The sequence below is a fragment of the Caretta caretta genome, chromosome 26 (assembly GCF_965140235.1).
Source record: "Caretta caretta isolate rCarCar2 chromosome 26, rCarCar1.hap1, whole genome shotgun sequence".
Classification (NCBI taxonomy): Eukaryota; Metazoa; Chordata; order Testudines; family Cheloniidae; genus Caretta; species Caretta caretta.
The window spans coordinates 7,128,576-7,148,238 of record NC_134231.1 but is presented as its reverse complement, the minus strand read 5'-3'; the positions used below and the strand labels follow the sequence as shown (position 1 = coordinate 7,148,238).

The window sequence follows — 19,663 nt, the reverse complement described above, 5'->3', positions numbered from 1 at the left end:
GACTGGAGAAGCCAATGTAGACTCGCACCGTATTTGTTTGATCATTTAAAGGCCAAGTCCTGCAGTTGTTGCTCAAAGTCCTAATAAAGTCACTTGCAGCAGGTGGTTGGGGGCTGTGCCTGAATTCTATCTCGGAGAAGCAGCAGTGCCTAGTGGATAGCGCTCTGAACTGGGGGCCAGGAGACTCGGGTTCTATTCCCAGTGACCCACTGGGTGACCATGGGCAAGTCACTTGACCTCGGTCTCCCTTCACACCTTGTTTGTTTAGAAAAGGGTCTCGGGGTACGTCTACACCACTCAGAGGTGTGACTGCAGCCCTGACAGACAGACCCAAGCTATCTTTGATCTAGCTAGCTCAAACAGCAGAAAAGCTGCAGCCACAGAGGCTGTACAAGCCCACCCAGGACTTTCGGTATGTACTCAATGGCTAGCCCATGCTGCCAGGACTTCACTGCTGTTATCTGAGCTAGATCAAAGCTGGGTCAGGTCTGGCTCCATGTGCTGCAGTCAGACTTCTAACTGCAGTGTAGACAGACCTTTAGACATGGTGCAAAGTACGGAGATGTCCACACTGCAGCTGTGCCACTATAATGCCACAGTAGAGACACTTCCTACAATCCATGGAAGGGGGTTTTCCATCAGCGTAAGTAATCCACCTCTTGGAGAGAATGCTGCCATTGTCCTAGCCACGTCTACACCAGGGGTTAGGTCGAACTAAGTACGGCACTCGGGGCATGACGTTTTTCACAGGCCCGAGCGCCGGAACTAGGTTGATCTAATTGTGAAGAGTTGGCCAGGCCTAGCACAGCGGAGCCTCGAGGTACGATTGCAGTATAAATCATAATAAACCTGAGACATTTCTCCTCAGCTTTCTGTTTGAGATCCAGACGATACGTTTGACCGCTTTTACTAAATAATAATAATAATAATAATAATAAAAGAATCTATAGCTCTTATGCAGCACTTTTCACTGTCAAACTCAAAGCACTTTACAAAGGCAGGCAAATATCATTGCCTCTCTGAGCTCACAATCTAAACAGACAAGACATACGAAAGACTGTTGTCTTCATTTTACAGATGGGGAAACCAAGGCACAGGGAGATTAGAGGTTTTGCTTGAGGCCCACTTACGTCAGCAGCAGAGCTGAGACTAGAAGGTCTGCCAAATCCTAGCCCAGTGCCCCTCCATGGGCCCATGCTACAGAATAGCTGCAACGAGCAAGCCTGAATGAGCAATTCTCGTCAGACTCCGTTCCTGAGATGAGGGGATAGCCACGGTAACCCCTCACTGTACCCACTGCAAATGCCCTGACAAGTATCTCTGACCTTGATTAATGCAAATTTCTCCTCTTCGGCCTCACTAACGCCCAGCTCTGTCCTAAATGCAATCACTGAAAGCATCCTTCACATCACATCTGTCTGCCTCCCACTTTGAACCCCTCCACTGGCTTTCCATTTCTTACGGCACCAAGCTCAAGCCCCTAACATGTCCCCTTTCCTGCATCTCTCCTCCCACCCCCTTTGTCTCTTTTCCCACTCTTGAGTCTACACTTAAAATGCTACATCGATGCAGGTACGCTGCCGTAGCGCTTTAATGAAAACGCTCTAAGCCGCTGGGAGAGAGCTCTCCCGTCGGCATAGTTAATCCACCAGCCCGAGAGGCGGGTGCTGTGTTGGTGGAAGAAGCTCTCCTGCCAACATAGCATTGTCTACATTAGGGGTTAAGTCAGTATAAATACATCGCTCAGGAGTGTGGATTTTTCACACTCCTGAGCGACAGTTATACTGATATAGGTCGTGTAGACCAAACCTCAGCCTGATGCCTGAAATACACACTCTCCTTCATCTCAGTCACCAAGCACCTCTTTCTCCTCCTTCAAAAATCCCTTCTTCAAAAGCCACCTCTCCCATGGATCTGTCCTCCTTCCCTCCTCCTAAGCTATCCGCATCCCTCTTGTGAACTCTTCTCCTCTGCTGAGCCTTGTGGGACTTCTCTAACCTGTCAGTTCCTAGGGGCAAGGGACAGGAAGCTGAGTCTTGTTTGAGCTGAGAAAAGGGTGGTTTAATCTTTGTTTGTTCATTTGCTCGCTTGAGTTCTCTTTCTGCCAGATTTTCTATTTTTGTTTTGCCGGCTCCCGAACATGGGGTTTTCAGTAAGACGTGGTAGTGATGTCCTATCACAAGTAAGGCTATTATTTGCAGTACCTGGGCAGAATCGGGTGGATATGAGGAAAGACTCCAACTGCGTCTGTTTTCTCGACAAAAGAGCTTCAGATAAACAGCCAAACATGAACCGCCCAGAGGTTCGTCCACTGCTCTAACCCCTTTCTCTCTCAGCCCCATCCTGTGAGGTGCAGAGAGCGCTCAGTGACCATCAATTTCCAGCACTGTATTATTTTTATTTGCATTAGTCTAGATTGAGGCCCCATTGTGCTAGGCACTACACTCAAAGAGCTTCTCAACCAAAAACACAAGACAAAAGGAAGCATAATTTTACAGATAGGAATGAGGCAACACGGATATGGGGCCAGAGTTTCAAAGGGCCTCAGTATGCTATAAGCTTTTGAAAATCTAGACAGGAGAGTCACGGCATGAGCTGCTGGGCACAACTGAAAATCAGAGCCTTATTTCGGCACCTGTATGGGAGCTGAGCTCTTCTGAAAACTTGGAGCCCAGTTGTGGATGCTGAGGACTTGGGAGCCTGGCCCCAAACTTTTGAAAATCTGAGGACGAGTGACTTGCTCAGGGGAACCCAGGGAGTCTGCGTCCGAGCTGGGAATTGAATCCAGACCACAAAGACACCCTTCTCACTCTTGCACATACAGACTTTTAAAGCTGAGGGGAGAATGGACGACAAACAGCTTGATTTCTCCAAAACCATCTGAAGAGCGAGTTGGATCTATTATTTTCTTTCCCTTTTTCCCCCCTTCCTCCTTCAGGGAGGCACCATTGTGTTTTCAGCTGTTTGGGCCCAGATCTGAAACCCACATAGTGACTGACATCACCCATTTGCGCTACATCCCCATTTGTGCTGGCAGATCTCTAAAGATAGATCAGAGGGAAGATTAGCATCCCAAGCAGTATTAATAGGAGGCAGCTGCTCTTTAAAGAGACTTTTAAATAATGTAAAGAAACTTAGTCATATTTTTAAAAGACTTCTAAATTAACCAGGCTGCCCCCTCTCCTGTACACACACGTCTGTTCTCTCTTGGCTGCTAAGGCCGCGTTTGGGTTACTACTCGCTGCGTGCTCAAACAAGGGATGCATCAGCCCCTGATTGGCTGGATAACATCAGTTCCATTGCTGATATCAGACTTTGGCTCAAAGGAACTGGAGTCTTACGATTGAAATGGCAGCTTTGTACTCGGAAAAGTTGGCAGTGTGCACTTTAACTACGTCCCTGCCAAAGCATGGCATGCCCAGATCTTCCCAAATATAGGAGCAGACCCTGTTTACACTGGAAGCTATTTGAGGCAGGGACCTCTGTCTTTCTAATGTCGGTAAAGTGCACCCAGCACATTCTTAGAAAGAATGCATCACATTTATGAAGACAGCACCCTATAAAGTAGGGTATGTTCTTTGTCACTGTGATTAGACCAGATTTCCCCCCGGCCAAGAGAGGCATTAATGGGGGGGACCAATTGCTACTTCCGAAAGAGAACGGAGCAGACCACAATGATGGATTATTTAATGATTAGAAATGGCAGACTGCCACGGAAGCCTTGTGATAAAGAATTTGAGGATTACTGAGGCAGTCCTCAGAAGGATCCAAAACTCTTTGTGGAACCAAGAGAAACAAAGTCCTGACATACTCGGTCGTACTCAGTCAAGGACTTCTGAATTCACAGTATTACGGACAAAATCCCTTGTGTAAAACCTTCGGGCAGAAGCACAGAGGTAGAGACGGGAAAACCCAAAAGGTGAAGTCCATACTACACAGGCGGACCAAACCAAAACCCCAGCTTTGGGGAAGGATGGTCTTGTAGTTAAAGCCCTGGGCTGAGGCTCAGGAGATCCGTGTTCAATTCCCAGCTCCGCAAGAGACTTGTGTGACCTTGGGCAAGTCACTTAACATCTCCTTGCCTCAGCTTCCCAACTGTAAAATAGAGAATACTACTACCTTTCTCCCACCCTTTATCTCATCTGTGACTGTAAGATCTTCAGGGCAGAGACTCCTTATTACATGTCTGTACAGCACCTGGTACATGGGAGGTGCTGTTCTCATTTGAGGCTCCAGGTGAAACTGTACAATACACAGCTAATAACAGGGAGCACTCCCTGAACTTTGGAAAAGTTTGGAGCCAGATTCAGTTCACATTTTGCAACTTGGGACCATCTCTGCTTTGTCTTTCTGTTGGATTTTCAAGAGTTATTTTAACACCACACAGAGCGGGCCAAAACAACACGAGATCTGGGTCTTTTCTTTTATGGTGGAAAGACCCCAGACCTTCAACTATTTTGGCTGAATAAATGGCTCCCTAGTGCAATAAAAACACAAAATGCAAATATAAATCTTGTGAAATTCAGATTTACTCACATCTGTAGACCCTATTTGCACAGTGCTAATCAGGATGTCTGGATACTGTATAGTTACCTACAGGGATGTGGAAAAGCTGCTAGGTTTATGGAACTAGTCCACAGAAAATGGCAAAGCAATGGTTGCAATTTGTCCCCTTTCCCAGCACTCTCCTGCCCCTCGGCCATTTACTCCAGGTGATGAACACTCCACCCCGCTCTCTTGGTGCCATTGTATACTCCAGTCCAGCTCCGAGCAGTCTTACAATGCCATGCTTCATGAATAACCTTCTCTGAACATTAACCGGATAATACATTGAAACCTTAGCTGCTCTGTGCTATTCTGAAAACAAAATGCTGTCATACAGTGCAAGACTCACGCCAGCTCAGACTCACCGATGTGGTGCACTGAGCAGGGAATGAACATTAAGCCAAATGCTGTCTTCACTTAAACCCAGGGACTCAGCACTTCCATACACCTCATGTAGTTATCTGCACGTGTGCAAAGTGACTTGACATTCTTTATATGACCGTAGCCCCGAGAGGCTCTCACCAAACTCTGGACCCGACTGTGCTAGGTGGGATGCAAACACAGTGAGAGACTGTCCCTAGCCCGAGGAGTTTACAATCTAACAGACTAGACAAAGAGAAGGAGGGGAAACAGAGGACAGAGAGTGGAAGGGTCAGAGCAGGTCAGTAGTAGAGCGAACATTATAACCCAAATATTCTGACTCCCAGTCTAGTGCCTTATCTACAGCACTGCGTATTTTACACCCTTTTGTGTACTGGTGTGAATGATAACACAGGGACCCTGATGTCTAGTAGAGTTGGAAAGGGTGAGGGGAATGTGAAAAACAGAGGGAATTATTGGAGACATCCCTGTTAGTGATGGATGAATCTAAAAAAATGTCAGCGTTCTGAGAAAGTAGCACAAGATTTGTGGCTTCTCCGTAATTCACCCGAACCCCGAGTCTGCAAAACCGGGCTAGGAGGAAGCTCCAGATAGCCTCAGTACAGAGGCAGAAATACAATGGAGGAAAGCGGTTGGCAGGAGGAGAGAGTGTGGGCCTGCCTCTCCAATTTGTTGCACCCAGCAGCATCATTTACGCTTGTGCAGAATGAGTGTGCAGTGGGTGTAAGAGCACAAGTGTAAATGCTGACACAAAGTGCAAGGGAATCCTTTTTGATTAACATTTCCCACTGATGCAGCCCCGTCAGTGGCTGAGATAGCGATAGCCTAGAAACCAGCTGCAGACATTCTCATCGTAGCTCAGAGACATTCTAGACTCTGTGAGCTGTTAGAATGCTGGTGCCTTGTCTGTATTACTGTTCCCACCATTGCCAGCACGGTCGGAGCAGGAGCAGAATTTGGTCCAAGATTAAGTCATCTTAGCACCACTCTAAGGATGTGACCGTTCCCCCCCACCTCGCCCTGATGAAGGCAAGTTACACGGTCCTGACCCTGCAGCCCTTTCTCGGTGGAAAATGTTAAAGGATTGAGCCCAGATCAATTGCAGCCTCAGTAAAAGGCAAGGTAGGAACCTGCCCAGTAAGCCGGCGCCAAATTCCGAGAGGTGCTGACCACCTGCAATTCCCATTGAGTTCATGAGAATGAGGTCAACCCTCCTGAAATCAAAGGTACAAGTGTGGTTAAAGCATAGGACTAGGAGTCAGGATTCCTAAGTCTAGCCGAGTCTCTGCTACTGACTTGCTGTGCGACCCTGGCCAAGTCACTTAAGCTCGCTGTGCCTCGTTTGACCCATTTGTAACATATGGCTATCCAAACCTAGTAGGCCAGCTGTGAGGCTTAATTAACGAAGAACTGAGATCCTCAGATTGAAAGCACTCTACAGAAGTGGATATTATCATTGTGAGCTGCCTAATGTGGCCTTGATAGTTTCATTAGATGAGTTTTCGAACCCTTGATGCATGATATTTTTTAATTTATATTTTAGGGAGTCTGTTCCCTTTGGCAGAAGATTAGATGAAAGTGACAAAAAGTACTGACTGCCTTTGGCACTGGTTGTCTTAACATTAATCATACTGAATTCCTTGCAATTCTGAATTCCAAAAAGAATTCCACAATCACTTACACCCAAATGTGTCTCCAAGTTGACTTCTAATCACTTTTCCATGCAGTACACACCCTCCCCTCAAGGTACTGCGTAGAGACTTTGGAAATTGCTCATAGCCAGTGTGTGTATTTTGGGGGCAGGAGACAAACAACTCTTCTATGGAATGTAATAGTTCCTAACGCATGATGCATTTCCCCCTGCCCCATTAATTCTCTGAGGCTGCATTTTGTTTCGATATTATGTGCCCAGAATTTCAATGCACGGAGTCCACGGGTGACCTCAGACGGAAATTAAGCAATTTCCCTAATTTTACTTTATTTTTGAGCTCAGATATTTTAGTTTACTTTCCTCCCCTGTTCCCAAAAGTCCTTTTTTTCAATTTAAAGAAAGGTCTCAGATTAAAAAACAAAAAACAAACACACACACACACATATGGTAAAACTCAGCCACTCCAAAGCAGAAAACAAAACCAACAAATTTGACAGACCCCATCCGCCCACTTCACCAAGTCTGTCAAACCAAACAATAAATAGCATTTGAATAATGCTTAATATTTTCAAACCACTGTACAGACATTAAGCCACACATCAGATACAAAAGCATTAATATCCCCAATTTACAGATAAGGAAAATTGACGCATAGAGGTTCATAGGTTTTAAGACCAGAAGGAACCATTATGATAAGAACATAAGAACGGCCATACTGGGTCAGACCAAAGGTCCATCAAGCCCAGTATCCTGTCCTCTGACAATGGCCAATGGCAGGTGCCCCAAAGGGAATTAACAGACAGGTTATCATCAAGTCATCCATGCCCTGTCACCCAATCCCAGCTTCTGGCAAACAGAGGCTAGGGACACCATTCCTGCCCATCCTAGCTAATAGCCATTGATGGACCTATCCTCCATGAATCTATCTAGCTCCCTTTTGAACCCTGGTATAGTCTTGGCCTTCACACACCCTCTGGCAAGGAGTTCCAGAGGCTGACAGTGTGTTGTGTGAAAAAATACTTTCTTGTGTTTGTTTTAAACCTGCTACCTATTAATTTCACTTGGTGGCCCGTTGTTCTTGTATTATGAGAAGGAGTAAATAACGCTTCCTTATTTACTTTTTCTATACCACTCATGATTTTATAGACCTCTATCATATCCCCCCGTTAGTTGCCTATTTTCCAAGATGAAAAGGAAGCCGTTCTATACCCCTAATCATTTTTGCTGCCCTTTTCCAATTCCAATAGATCTTTTTTGAGATGGGGGCGACCACATCTGCACGCAGTATTCAAGGTGTGGGCGTACCATGGATTTATATAGAGGCAATACGATATTTTCTATCTCATTATCTATACCTTTCTTGACGATTCCCAACGTTTTGATGATCATCTAACGTCCGGTTTCCTGAAGAAAACAGTCCAGAGAATTTCCCACAATGCTTTCTGCATCAAACTCAACAATTTGTAGGTCTTATCTTTTAGAAAGAGACATCCGAACTGGGCTTTTAAAGACTCCACGATGGAGGATACCACTCACCAAGTTAAATGACTTGCCCCAAGGCATAGCGGGAGGTGAGTGGCAGGGCTGGGATTAGGACTAGGGCTTTCCTGTTTGCCGCAGCCAGCCCACTGGCCCGCACAGCGCGGCTGAGAGGGACAAACTTGTTTGGTCAAAATATGGAGTACTACCACTCCTACTCTGACTTTCCACCTACTCCATGCTGTGGGCATCCCTAAACGGACAACTGGGTCTGAACCAAGGGAGAGGGATCGCTTGATAATTGCCCTGTTCATTTCTGCTGAGAAGCATCTGGTACTGGCCACTGTCAGAGACAGGATATTGGGCTAGATGGACCATTGATCTGTTCTTACATTCCTACTTGAAGCCAAAGTCTCTCTCTGAATGTCTCACTGGGGCACTTACAATGTTGCACGACATTCCATCCCCTTCTTATCTGGCCCTTTACGGGAAGAGGCCCTGCAGCCTGCTACCCACCTTCCAAGCACCTTGATTTCCTCTGATGTGAGAAGACAGTCCCGACCCCAAAGATTTGACAATCTAGACATCCCCCAGGAATGGAGGTAGAGGGTGAAAATACCTTCACTGCATTTCCATGAGAACACCAGTTCTGAGGGAAACTGTAGTACAAGGAAGCAGCTGTATTCCTAGTATTGGATGGGATTATATTCAGGGATGCATCAGTGTCTGGAAACTACAGTGACAGGCCGTTTAGAAGCGTTGACAGATTAAATTAGATTTAGATTAGACCGGCTGGCTAGAAAAATGAATAAATGGGGGGATTAAATAGGTGACCAGAGATGATATTAGAATTAGATGGAAGGATTAGATTAGATTAGATTAAGACTGGCTCGTTAGGTAAATGGGGGATTAAATTAAAATGAAATGGATGCACTGGATGATAAGATAGAAACCCAGTCTGTGCATCTGAGATGAGATGGATTTAGAGGAGACTCGATTAGAATTAGATGGCTCTCTTAGATTAGTATTTATCGACAGCGTGCTTCTGACTTGTCATACTTCCTGCTTTGCATTTATTGTTCAAAGGCTTCCTGCTTCCCATACCACTCTTCTCCTACTTGATCCTGCAACAGAAACGCCAAATCTATGGCATCATATTAAATTTCCAGAGCAACTTCCTGCAATGTCACAAATACAAGATTACAGACTGTGAATCAAAGGGAAGGAGAAGGGTGGGAGGCTTGAGAGAAAACTCTGAAGGAGACACAAATATCAGAGAAAATAGCCTGGGGAAAAACAGGACATGACTCGCCAAACAAACTGCTCTGTGTGTCCAATATTTTCAAACTGTGGCTGTGGTTTGGTTTTTCCCCCCCAAGTTTGTTCCAGTATGAAGGTCCCAGTTAAACACAAACAAAAGCTCAAAACAATAGTCAGCACTTGTCTTTTAAAACTGAAATCTCCTGCTTCAGTCTGCTCACTGCTGCTCATCCCTCTTGTGCCACCTGCTGACCAAATGAGGATTTCCTCGGGCATTTTCAATGAAGCGCCGGATCACGTATCATTTGGGGACCTCCAGAACATGAAACTATGAATGATAACGCTTTGCCACCATAGCCAGAATGACACACACCCTCTTTTCCCCCTTCTGCCTCCTGACTTCCGCTCCCAAGAAAGCACCCCAAACAGAGCTTGCCATAACCCCCAAAGCCACTAGCATCAGAAACCCTATGAAATCTGCTAAGGACTTCACTATTGTCAATCTGTTGTAAATGGCAGGTGCTCAGATACTATGATGATAGGGAACAATAAAACACCCTGAGAGGGGGAGAGAAGAGAGCGCGAGCGTGTATGCACTCTATACAATCAAATAATAATGGGCCAAACCCTAGGAGCCTTTCATAGTTTTACTTCGTTCTTAGAAGGCCCGCAGGAGAATGCGTGAGAAAGAACTGAGTAAAACATAAGTAGGGAGATCACGATTTGGCTTCTTGTTATTTATGATTTTACATACCACTGCTTGGGCCTCAGAAACATCTTTCAGTTACTTCAATGACAATTCAGAGTCACTCCCTTCTCTCCCGGAGAGAAGCTCCAGATTTATACTGCTGTAACTATGACCACAATCTGGGTCCCTCATCAGGAGTTCTGCTTGAGTAAAGGTCTCAAGAGGGAGCCTTCAGGCTATCATTGCGTTGCACCAATTGCAGCTACAGTAAGTCAATTATTGCAATCAGCTTCTGGACTTTGAGAGGGGGGTAGAAACAGGAGGCAGGAGCACTGCAGCTGTGTCCCCAGGAGTAAGGACGCCCTCTGGTGCTGCCATTGCGCCTGCAGAGCTCTGCACAACTTCCAACACAGAAAGCTGCATGGCCGAGAACTGAGGCAAAAAGCCCTTGAGAGTTGCACCATTGAGGATATTGCTAGCACAGAGCTTGCTTTATTAATTTAAAAACCATATGTTTTAAACGACAGTTTTGTGAGGTGGGTTGAGCACTGACGAAAGGTGTCAGATAGACACCGTGAAGACTGAAACCTTCCATTTATCTCTAGCACAGAGCCCAGTCAGGGAGACTTCCTGCATACCTCCTACCCAGGGGACCTGAGAATCGAGGCCATGCGGTCCCATTACAAGGGCACTGGTCGGTGACTCTGGAGACCAAGATTCTGAGGACTTATTTCATTTCTGAACATTTTAAAGGGAAGACGGCATGCAATCTCACCCAAATAGCTTGAATTTTGCAAATGTTTGGGGCCTCCTATTTATCAAACCCCTGGTGTGTCTGGGAAAGAGAAAAGTCGTTGAAGAAACAACATGTGCACAACTGCCATTTTGCAAAGTTAACTAATACGGCAATTTAAAAATAAACAGCAAACACCTCTTCAGGGTTTCTGAGGAACAAAGTGCTGGCAATTTTTCAAAATGATTAAGTCATTGTTTTAGTTAAAGTGGTTTTTATAACCCCTAAAGCTATTTTTGATGGCTGTAGAAAAAGGAGAAAGTCATTTTATAGCGAATCAAAAGCGTTTAAAGACACAGTTGTGCCAATTTTCATCCCATACGAATTAACCCTTAATGGACAATGCTGGCCTTTCTACGTGGTTCTTTTGGAGGGGGGTTTTAACCATGCTATACAATTCTGCAATGGAAATTTGATCCATGTATAGAATTCTACAGGATATTTGTTTAAAATAAAACTTGTACAAAAAGGAGACCATTCTCTGTGGTATTTTAGTCATTTATATTAATACTGTATAACTTGCGAGTGCCAATCAAGATTTGAGCCCCATTATGTTTGGCGCCGTACATATTCATAGTAAGGAACAGTCCTTGCCTCACTTACGATCTGAATATGCACTGAAGGTTAAAAAGTGAGATAAATAAAGTAGTACCCACATTTTGTAGATGGGGTAATAAGGCACAGAGATTTAGGGACTTACCCAAGGTCACACAGGAAGTCTGTGGCACAGCCAAGACCCCCAGCTCTCCTGGGTCCCAGTCCAGTGCCTTAACAAGAAGTCTATCCTATTGAACCCTGTTCAACTTCTAAAGAACTCTATTTGTTTCATCACTATTAAATTCCATAGACTTTCTCAGAGGAAAAATGAATGCATTGTAATAAAATTGTTACTAACATTGGGACAGATTCATCCCCTCTGATTTTACTGAGCCTTCACCAAGATGAAGATATGCAGAGTACCTGATACAGAGCTACGCAACAACTGATACAGAGAGGGAAAAACATATTTACATGCGAGTCTTGAGCTGCCCATGTTCCCTTACTTTCAGGGGACAAACCAAACCCCTCCAAACAAGAGGTGAAATCAACATGCTGGTTACAAGTAAAATGGTTCCACGCAGGATTACATAAAATGAAAGAGAAAAGTAGCTAACCTTGATGAAGAATGTCATGAATATAACATCTTTCCAGTAAAGATGAATCATTTCCCCAGGAATACTGGAATCCAATATCTACCAATTATGAAAATGTCCACATAAGTCAATGCATTCAAGGCTCAATAAATCAGACATTTTTAGTGAGAAAATGGGCATTGTATAACTCTCTTCAGTTGTTATAAATCTCGGGTGCAGAAGCAGTAAATACCATGACAGACAAGTATTAGAAATATAACCTAATGAATTCAAACTTCCACCAACTCACTAGGATAGGGCGACACAGTGATTTATTAATGCTAGAGGCCTGATTCAAAGCCCACTGAAAGATTCCCATGGACTTCAATGCGTTTTGGATCAGAACCTAGACTCCCATATTGTCAGAGACCAGAGTTCAACTAGGACCATTGGGTAACGGGTGCGAATGAGTTGGAGTGTCTTGTCCTAATTCCTCTGGTAAAGGTTTGACGTTACACTTTACAACACTAATGTACAATCCAATACAATCAGTAGCCTCAAGAATAGGACTACTCCCAGTAGGGCTGAAAATGCATTGACAGAGAGCTGTATGGCTGATCACAAGTTGGCAGTGTTTGTCTGGATTTAAGGAGCCTAGTCAGCGACTAGCTGGCCTGCACACGTTGCTGGGAGGTACAAGGGCATATCAACAGCAGAACAGCTACTCCTGACTAGCCACATGCTATTCACCACATTCATGAATAAAAAATGCTCAGTACTTTTTAACTTCAAAGTACATTATGAGCATTAATGAATTAATCCGCACAGCACCCCCTACAGGAGGCAGGTAAGTGTTGTTAGCGATGGGGACGCTAAGGCAGAGAGGTGAACGACCACACCCAAAGTTACACATTTAGAACTCAAATTTCAGAGTAGCAGCCGTGTTAGTCTGTATTCACAAAAAGAAAAGGAGGACTTGGGGCACCTTAGAGACTAACAAGTTTATTTGATGCATCCGATGAAGTGAGCTGTAGCTCACGAAAGCTTATGCTCAAATAAATGTTAGTCTCTAAGGTGTCACAAGTCCTCCTTTTCTGTTTAGAACTCATTTACTCCTGGATCCCAAACCTATGCTCAAATTATTTTTTTTGTTTTTTTTTAAATCACACTTCCTGGATACTGGGTTTGATGCTGAATGATGCTGAGCACGACTGAAAATCTGGACCCTGGTATACCAGAATTTGAGCCATAATATGGCAGATTGTCCCCATTTAGTCAAGTCCACACAGGTGTTTACAGTGAGGAGAGAAAGGAGGAAACTGTGGTCCCAGATGACATTCTATCCTCTCTACCACCCTCCACCCCTCTGGCTGGGAATGTGTGCCAAGATGGGGTCATTATTCTCTCACTCAGGAACGGCTCCCTGCTCATCAAAAGCAACAGCTCTTCTGAACTTAAATCGAACTTCGGAAGATTATTGTATGCGGCTCAGAGGGTCAGTAAGTTTGGCCACCCCTGCACTGTACAGACAAGTAATGAAGCCCCTCCGCTAGAGACCTTACTGTATAGGTGAGACAAGGTGGGGGAGGTAATATCTTATTGGACCAGCCTCTGTTGGTGAAAGAGACAACAGTAAAGAAGGGAGATGTGTCAATGACATTTCTCAAGCATCCACCGATCGGTGATTTTGCAGCTTTCATTTCAAATGAGGTTTCTTTTCTTTGAAATGCTTCGCTCTGATTTTTAAACAGAAACAAGCTGCATGTGAGAAGAGTCCAAATAGAGGGCAGTGTAATAATTAGGTTTCAGGGCCAGACTGGCATGACTCTCCTCCTGTAGCATTTCATGGAAGTCGTGAAACAAGCAAGCTGCTCAAATCAAAGGGGACTGGGTGGAGAATTGGGCCCAGTGATTTCACAAGCCAAATGCTGGCATAAGTGGGTGAAACTCCACTGGAGTCAATTGAGCTGTGCCAATTTACACCAGCAAAGTATTTGGTCGTACACTGGAAACAGTCTGAATGAAAAACTCAAACGTCTGTACAGAGCCTAGAACCATTTAAGCGTAAAGGACAGCCTGATCAAGCTGCCCAATGTCAGCAATTGCTAATGCTGTAACTCTACTGAGAATTGGATAGCGCTGGGAAAATATTGTTGTGACTTAAAAGGTTAATAGAAGCTGGGACACTGCAGAAAAGAAGATTAATTGGGAACAAAAGAGGACAGTGCTGGGCTGTGTGTGTCATGGCTGCTTGGTCTAAGCACTGCAGCTTTAAGCACTGGGCATCTGGGTTTTGTCATGTAAAGATGTTCTTCCACACTGACAAAAAATGATGCACTGTGACCTAAGATTTGAACAGGTTAGATAGGCCCTGCAGCCAGCCTTTGTCAGCAATCTGCCATTCCTCTTCTGTAATCCCAGAGCTTGAGACAAAAAGCTTTACAAGTGCAGCCTTTCTGCTCCGGAGCTTTTGCTAATCTGAGCATAGCTATGTGCGTGCTGTTGTTGGTATGTCAAATTAGTCTTTATCGGTGCACTGAGAATTGTCTGCATGCGCTTTACTGAGCTGACCCGCGATATGTCTCTATTAAGCAAATTCAGTCGTGAAATAGAATTGTCCTTCAAATCAGAGCTGGTTGAAAAAAGTTTGTTGTGAAAACTTTCAAAGTCATTTTCATCCCACAGGTTTTGCAAGGGAAGGATTTTTCCTTTAGTCCCAATTTTTCCTAAGAATGTTTATTAAAAAAACAAAAGGGGGGAGGTCCTTTTCCTTCTTCCCCTGCACCCACTTTATTTTTCGTGTGTCTGTTTTGTCACAGAAAAGGGAGGGGGGAGAAGTAGGAGAGGGAGAGAAAAAATGAAAAGAATGCTCATTTTCATTTTCCAGTTACATCCAAAAAACCCCAGAAATGTTTGGAAAAATTTGCAAAAATGTCCATTTGTGAACAAAAGGATTTTTTCAACATAAACATTTTTCATTTGAAAAATTTCAACCAGCTCTTCTTCAAATGACCGGTATTTGATTGATTGATTGATTTAGAGCCTGACCTTGTAAGCTATTGAGAACCCATGACTCCCAAATTACGGGATCTGAGCTTTTCAAAAGCACCTTTCACATTTATCTCGATGCTTTAATAGTCTTTAAATACTGACTTTCTGACTATGTGCAAATCCAGCTTGCTTTACGCACATGACAGTAAGTAATAGAGCCATTGCAGCACTTAGGAGAGTAGGATTGTATGACGGGGCACCTAGGAACCTCAATTAAGCATTGGGGCTCTACTCTGCTAATCGCCTCTTTTACAGGTAAAGTGCTGCTCGCAGAGTCCCCCCCATTCTCCCCACCCCCATTCTCCCCCTACCAGACTGGGGCCGGGGGAGCTCAGAGCTTCTACCCTGCAGCAGGGTGGTGGGGCTAGGGGCTTCAGGCCCACAGGAGGCGCCTGCCGGGGCTTGTGGCTTCCGCAGGAGTGGGACTGAAGCTGCGCGCCCTGGCAGGTGTGCCTGACTCTTGAACTTTAGAAGATTATTGTACGCAGCCCAGAGGGTCAGTAAGTTTGGCCACCCCTGCACCGTACAGACAAGTCATGAAGACCCTCCCCTAGAGACCTGACAGTACAGGTGAGACAAGGTGGGGGAGGGAATGTGTTTTATTGGACCAGCCTCTGTTGGTGAAAGATACAAGCAGTCAAGCTTCACAGAGCTGTTGTACAGGTCGGGTGTCAGACAGGATGACCAACATGGTTTCCTTGCGCTCCCTCGTTTGTTTCTACCCGTTGTCTCTTGTCTTATACTTCGCTTGTAACTTTGGGCGCAGGGACCATCATTTTTGTTTGGAGAGCACCTAGCACAGTGGGGTCCCAGTCCACGATAATACAAATAAAGACAAACAACGACAACAAATGGACAAGTCAGGCAAACGGGGGTGGGACGACGAGGTAAAAATAAAAGAGACCGCTTAGCATGCAAGCAGAAATCTCAGCTCGCCACTTGCCCAACTGGGACACGGCCCCCTGGTGCATTCCATAGTCCAATTTTAGCACCAAAAAGAGTGTGGCATCTTACTACCCCTAGCAAGTGACACTTTGGGCGACCGTCATCCCAGGGGTGACTTCAAGCAGAGTTGAAGAGGGCTCAGTTAGTAAGTCCTCTCTGCCTGTTACATTTAATCTTCCTCATTTATTTCTCTGCTGACAAACCATTTCCTGACATTTTGTTTGAGGCTCGATAACCTCCTCCCATGTCTTGAAAGATATCTACAGTTCCATAATTCCAATACTGTCACTACCATGCTGTTTGGTGTCAACGCAAAATAAAACAGATCACGTGGTTGCTTTGGATCAGCTTTATTTCCCCTATAATGATTACCGAGCTTCTCTCTTTCAACGTTCCACATTTCCTGGTCAGTGTCATAGATTTGCCCGAGGGCCTGTGTTTTCTGGGTGACCAGGACAACCCCCTGATTGCCCACTGCTTGATTCTGGGTAAAGGCGAAGGCAGATTCTTTATTAATGGGGGATCTGTAGCATGCAGCATTAGGGCCCAATCCTGAAACACTTGCTTAGGTTTCAAAAGCCAATAGGGTTGAGGGCATACACAACTCATCACAGGACTGAGCCTTAAAAGCTTGTTTGAACATGGTCCACATTTGAAAACTACACGTGATGGGCCAGATTTACAGTGGACTTATGTATTTATCTGGTCTCCATTACTGGAGTATCTGAGCACTTCTCATTATCTATCCTCACAACACCCCTGCATTATCCCCATCGCACAGATGGGGAACTGAGGCACAAGACTGACCTTGCCCAAGGTCACACAGAAAAAGGAGGGATTTGAATCCCAGTCCTATGCTGGCGCTCTTACAACTGGGCCGTCTTTCCTCTCTGATCTGAACTCCCATTTATGCAATGAAAAAAGGGCTAATGATTCAAAAGAGCTCAGCACCAAACGTGCACCTAACATGTTGTACCCGGCCACTTATCCTGGTGCCGAAGCAGGAGTGAACTCTTCTGAACATCTGTCCTGGATTGTGCATGCTGGCTGCCTTTGAAAATCCAGCAGTGTGTGTGCAACCGTCACCCACTCACTTTACATTTTATTTCCCTTTATGCTCTGATCTGTGAACCTTTTAAAAATAAACCTGGAATCCCTTTGGGAAGAACACAGCTGACTTAGTTGGCTCGGTCACATCATGCATTCCCAGGCAGGGAGAGTCATATTTCCAAAGGGAGCAAGCCCCTGCTCTGATTGCTCATCAGCATGATGGAGTTATAGTTATAGCTGTGAGAAATCGGATACTTTTATAGAGACGTGGGTACAATATTGTCAGAGAGACACCCTGATTTAAATGGGCTCCAGGATTCAGTAGTGGCTTTTTCCTGACATCATCTAATCTAGTTAAGAATGAAGGTAATATCCCTGGATAATTATAATAGAATTAACTCGCTGGTCAGAAAGAGGTGAATGATTTACGATCATTACTAATATAAACTGAGGCCATGATCCTGCAGCGGTTCTCAGGCTTTTCCTTCCCTAGACCACTAAATCATCTGTGATTTCTTGCCATGAAATTGAATTTTATGTGGTTGCAAAAAATCGTGGGACCAGGGTCAAGGCATAACAAAAGCACGGGGGGTGGGGGGGGGTGAGGGGGGCAGGTACATGTGCAGAGTAGAGGGTGATGAGTGGCGGGGACAAGAAGGGGAATCAGGGTTGGAGGATCGCTGCTGGGGATTCCAGGGCAGTATGTCCCACTAAGCTCTTGGTCAGAATGATGCCTGTTGGCAATGAGTTCCACAGGCTAAATGTGCATTGCGCTGAAAAAGTATTTCCTTTTATCAGATTTAAATTTGCCACCTTTCAATTTCATGGATTGTCCCATTTGCTTGTATTTTGAAACAAAGCGATTAGAACTTCCCAGTTGATTATGGGGCCAGTACAGCGTCAACATTAACATATAATAGAGAGACACGGTGGGTGAGGCAATATAGTTTATGGGACCAACTTCTGTCGATGAGAGAGACAAGGAACTGAAGAAGAAGAGCTCAGCATAGACTCAAAAGCTTTTCTCGCTCACCAATGGAATTTGGTCCTATAAAAGGACCCACCTTGCCTCTCTAATATCCTGGGACCAACACGGTTACAACATATAATAGACCTGGAAGCATGTCAATACAAGAGAGCATAATCTGAGCCCATGCCTCAAAGACTCAAAATTAGAGCTGATAAGAACATTCAACGCAATTGAAATTGCAATAGAATGACAGCAATGCTCAAAGCCAGCCCCTTTCAGAGCCAGGCATATTCATAGCTCCATGGACTTGAATGCCAGAGCAAACATTAGATCATCTACCCTGACTTCCTGTATTACCTCCTCTATCACCATCGGCATACAAGTGCCATTACAGAATGCACTTTGCAGGTGCTCTTAACAAATTCTTCCATGGTTTTTCTTGTTTTGAATAAGGACATTTATTAAATAAATATGCTTAACGGGCGTTAATGTATTTGACAAAGCTAGAAAAATGTCGGGGCAAGGTGGCATAGAACTCCATAGGAGGTTTACCAAAGACTAGGTGTGGTCACGTGTGTCTATATCACTCCGAAACTGGCATTAAGCATAAGCAGACTAAGCAATTGCTTAGTGCCCGGAGCAGCTCAAGCTCCACTCCATTTTTATCATGTGTTGGGGGGGGAGGGGGGAGCAAAATATTCCTGTTTAGGGCCCCCAAATGAGCAAGCACGGTCTGCCACTCTGTTTAGCAGGCTGTAAATCCAAAAAGGGATTGTTGGGACACTGCAGGCGTTCAGATGCCACAGTGATGGGTTTGCAGAAATAAACTACGGACAAATTTTCAGAAGTGGCCACTGGGCAATGTTCCCTCTAATTTTTGACAGGCTGTGTGTGCAAAAAATTTCTTCTGTGCAAATTATTGTGCTTCTGTGCAAATTTTTGTGCGCACGGTGTTTCGCCGTGTGCACAGGGTTTAGGATATGTGTGCGTGTGCACACGCGCACAGCTTAGAGGGGACAGTGCCACTGGGTCTAGTTGCCTCAAATTTCAGGCACCCAACTTGAGCCAGGCTGTCTGAAAGCAGCTCTGATGTAGGGCAGGGACTTTCAGAGGAGCCAATCCCATTGAAATTCTTCTGGGCTTTATGCACCAAAATAAGGAGCCGATTTTCAGAAACCTCAGGGCACACAGAGCAGCTCCCGTTGGTCAGATTTGCAGCCGGAGTGCAATGCAACCAGCTCTTTGAAATTCTGGCTGTTGATTTAGATGCCTGGGGTTGACCCCAGCTGTGAGTTCTGAGACTTTCTGAAAATTCTGGTTAAAGGATTTTTCAATGGGTGATGAACACCCACAGCTCCAAGGGAAATTGGTAGGAGTTGTGAGCTCGCAGAACCTTTTTGGAATAAATTGGGCATTCAAAAATCTGTGGTGTTTTGGCTGTGGAGAGTTTATTGATGTTATTTCTATTGGGGGTGCAGGAGGAGGCTTCAGATAGACTGGGGCCCTTTTTGCTGAGCACTGTTCACAGATACTATGGTGACAAGAGAGCAGTATAAGCACCTATAGAGAACAGAAGAGAACACCGAGATCATGGCCAGTCCCTGCCCCGAAGGGCTACCAGTCTAAAAGCCAATTATTAACTCCAGGCACAGCCAGGTCAGTCAAGGGAGTGAGTAGGTCACAGGATGTTAGATGGAAACCGATGAGTAAGGTTTGCTCTACCAAGAGGGGGAATCTG

At 45.0% G+C, this 19,663-nt stretch overlaps 1 long non-coding RNA gene across 2 annotated transcripts in view; it reads right to left on the bottom strand.

Annotated features, from left to right (window-relative positions):
* LOC125626326 (uncharacterized) overlaps positions 1 to 19,663 on the bottom strand; it is a 73,140-nt gene that overhangs the window by 12,697 nt on the left and 40,780 nt on the right. Inside the window, exon 2 of one of the 2 annotated variants that reach the window (XR_007353740.2) lies at positions 11,952 to 12,029. The exons of the other annotated variant lie outside the window; for it this stretch is intronic. This is a non-coding gene — a long non-coding RNA (uncharacterized LOC125626326). The remainder of the gene's footprint in view (positions 1 to 11,951; positions 12,030 to 19,663) is intronic. 2 annotated transcript variants of the gene reach the window in all.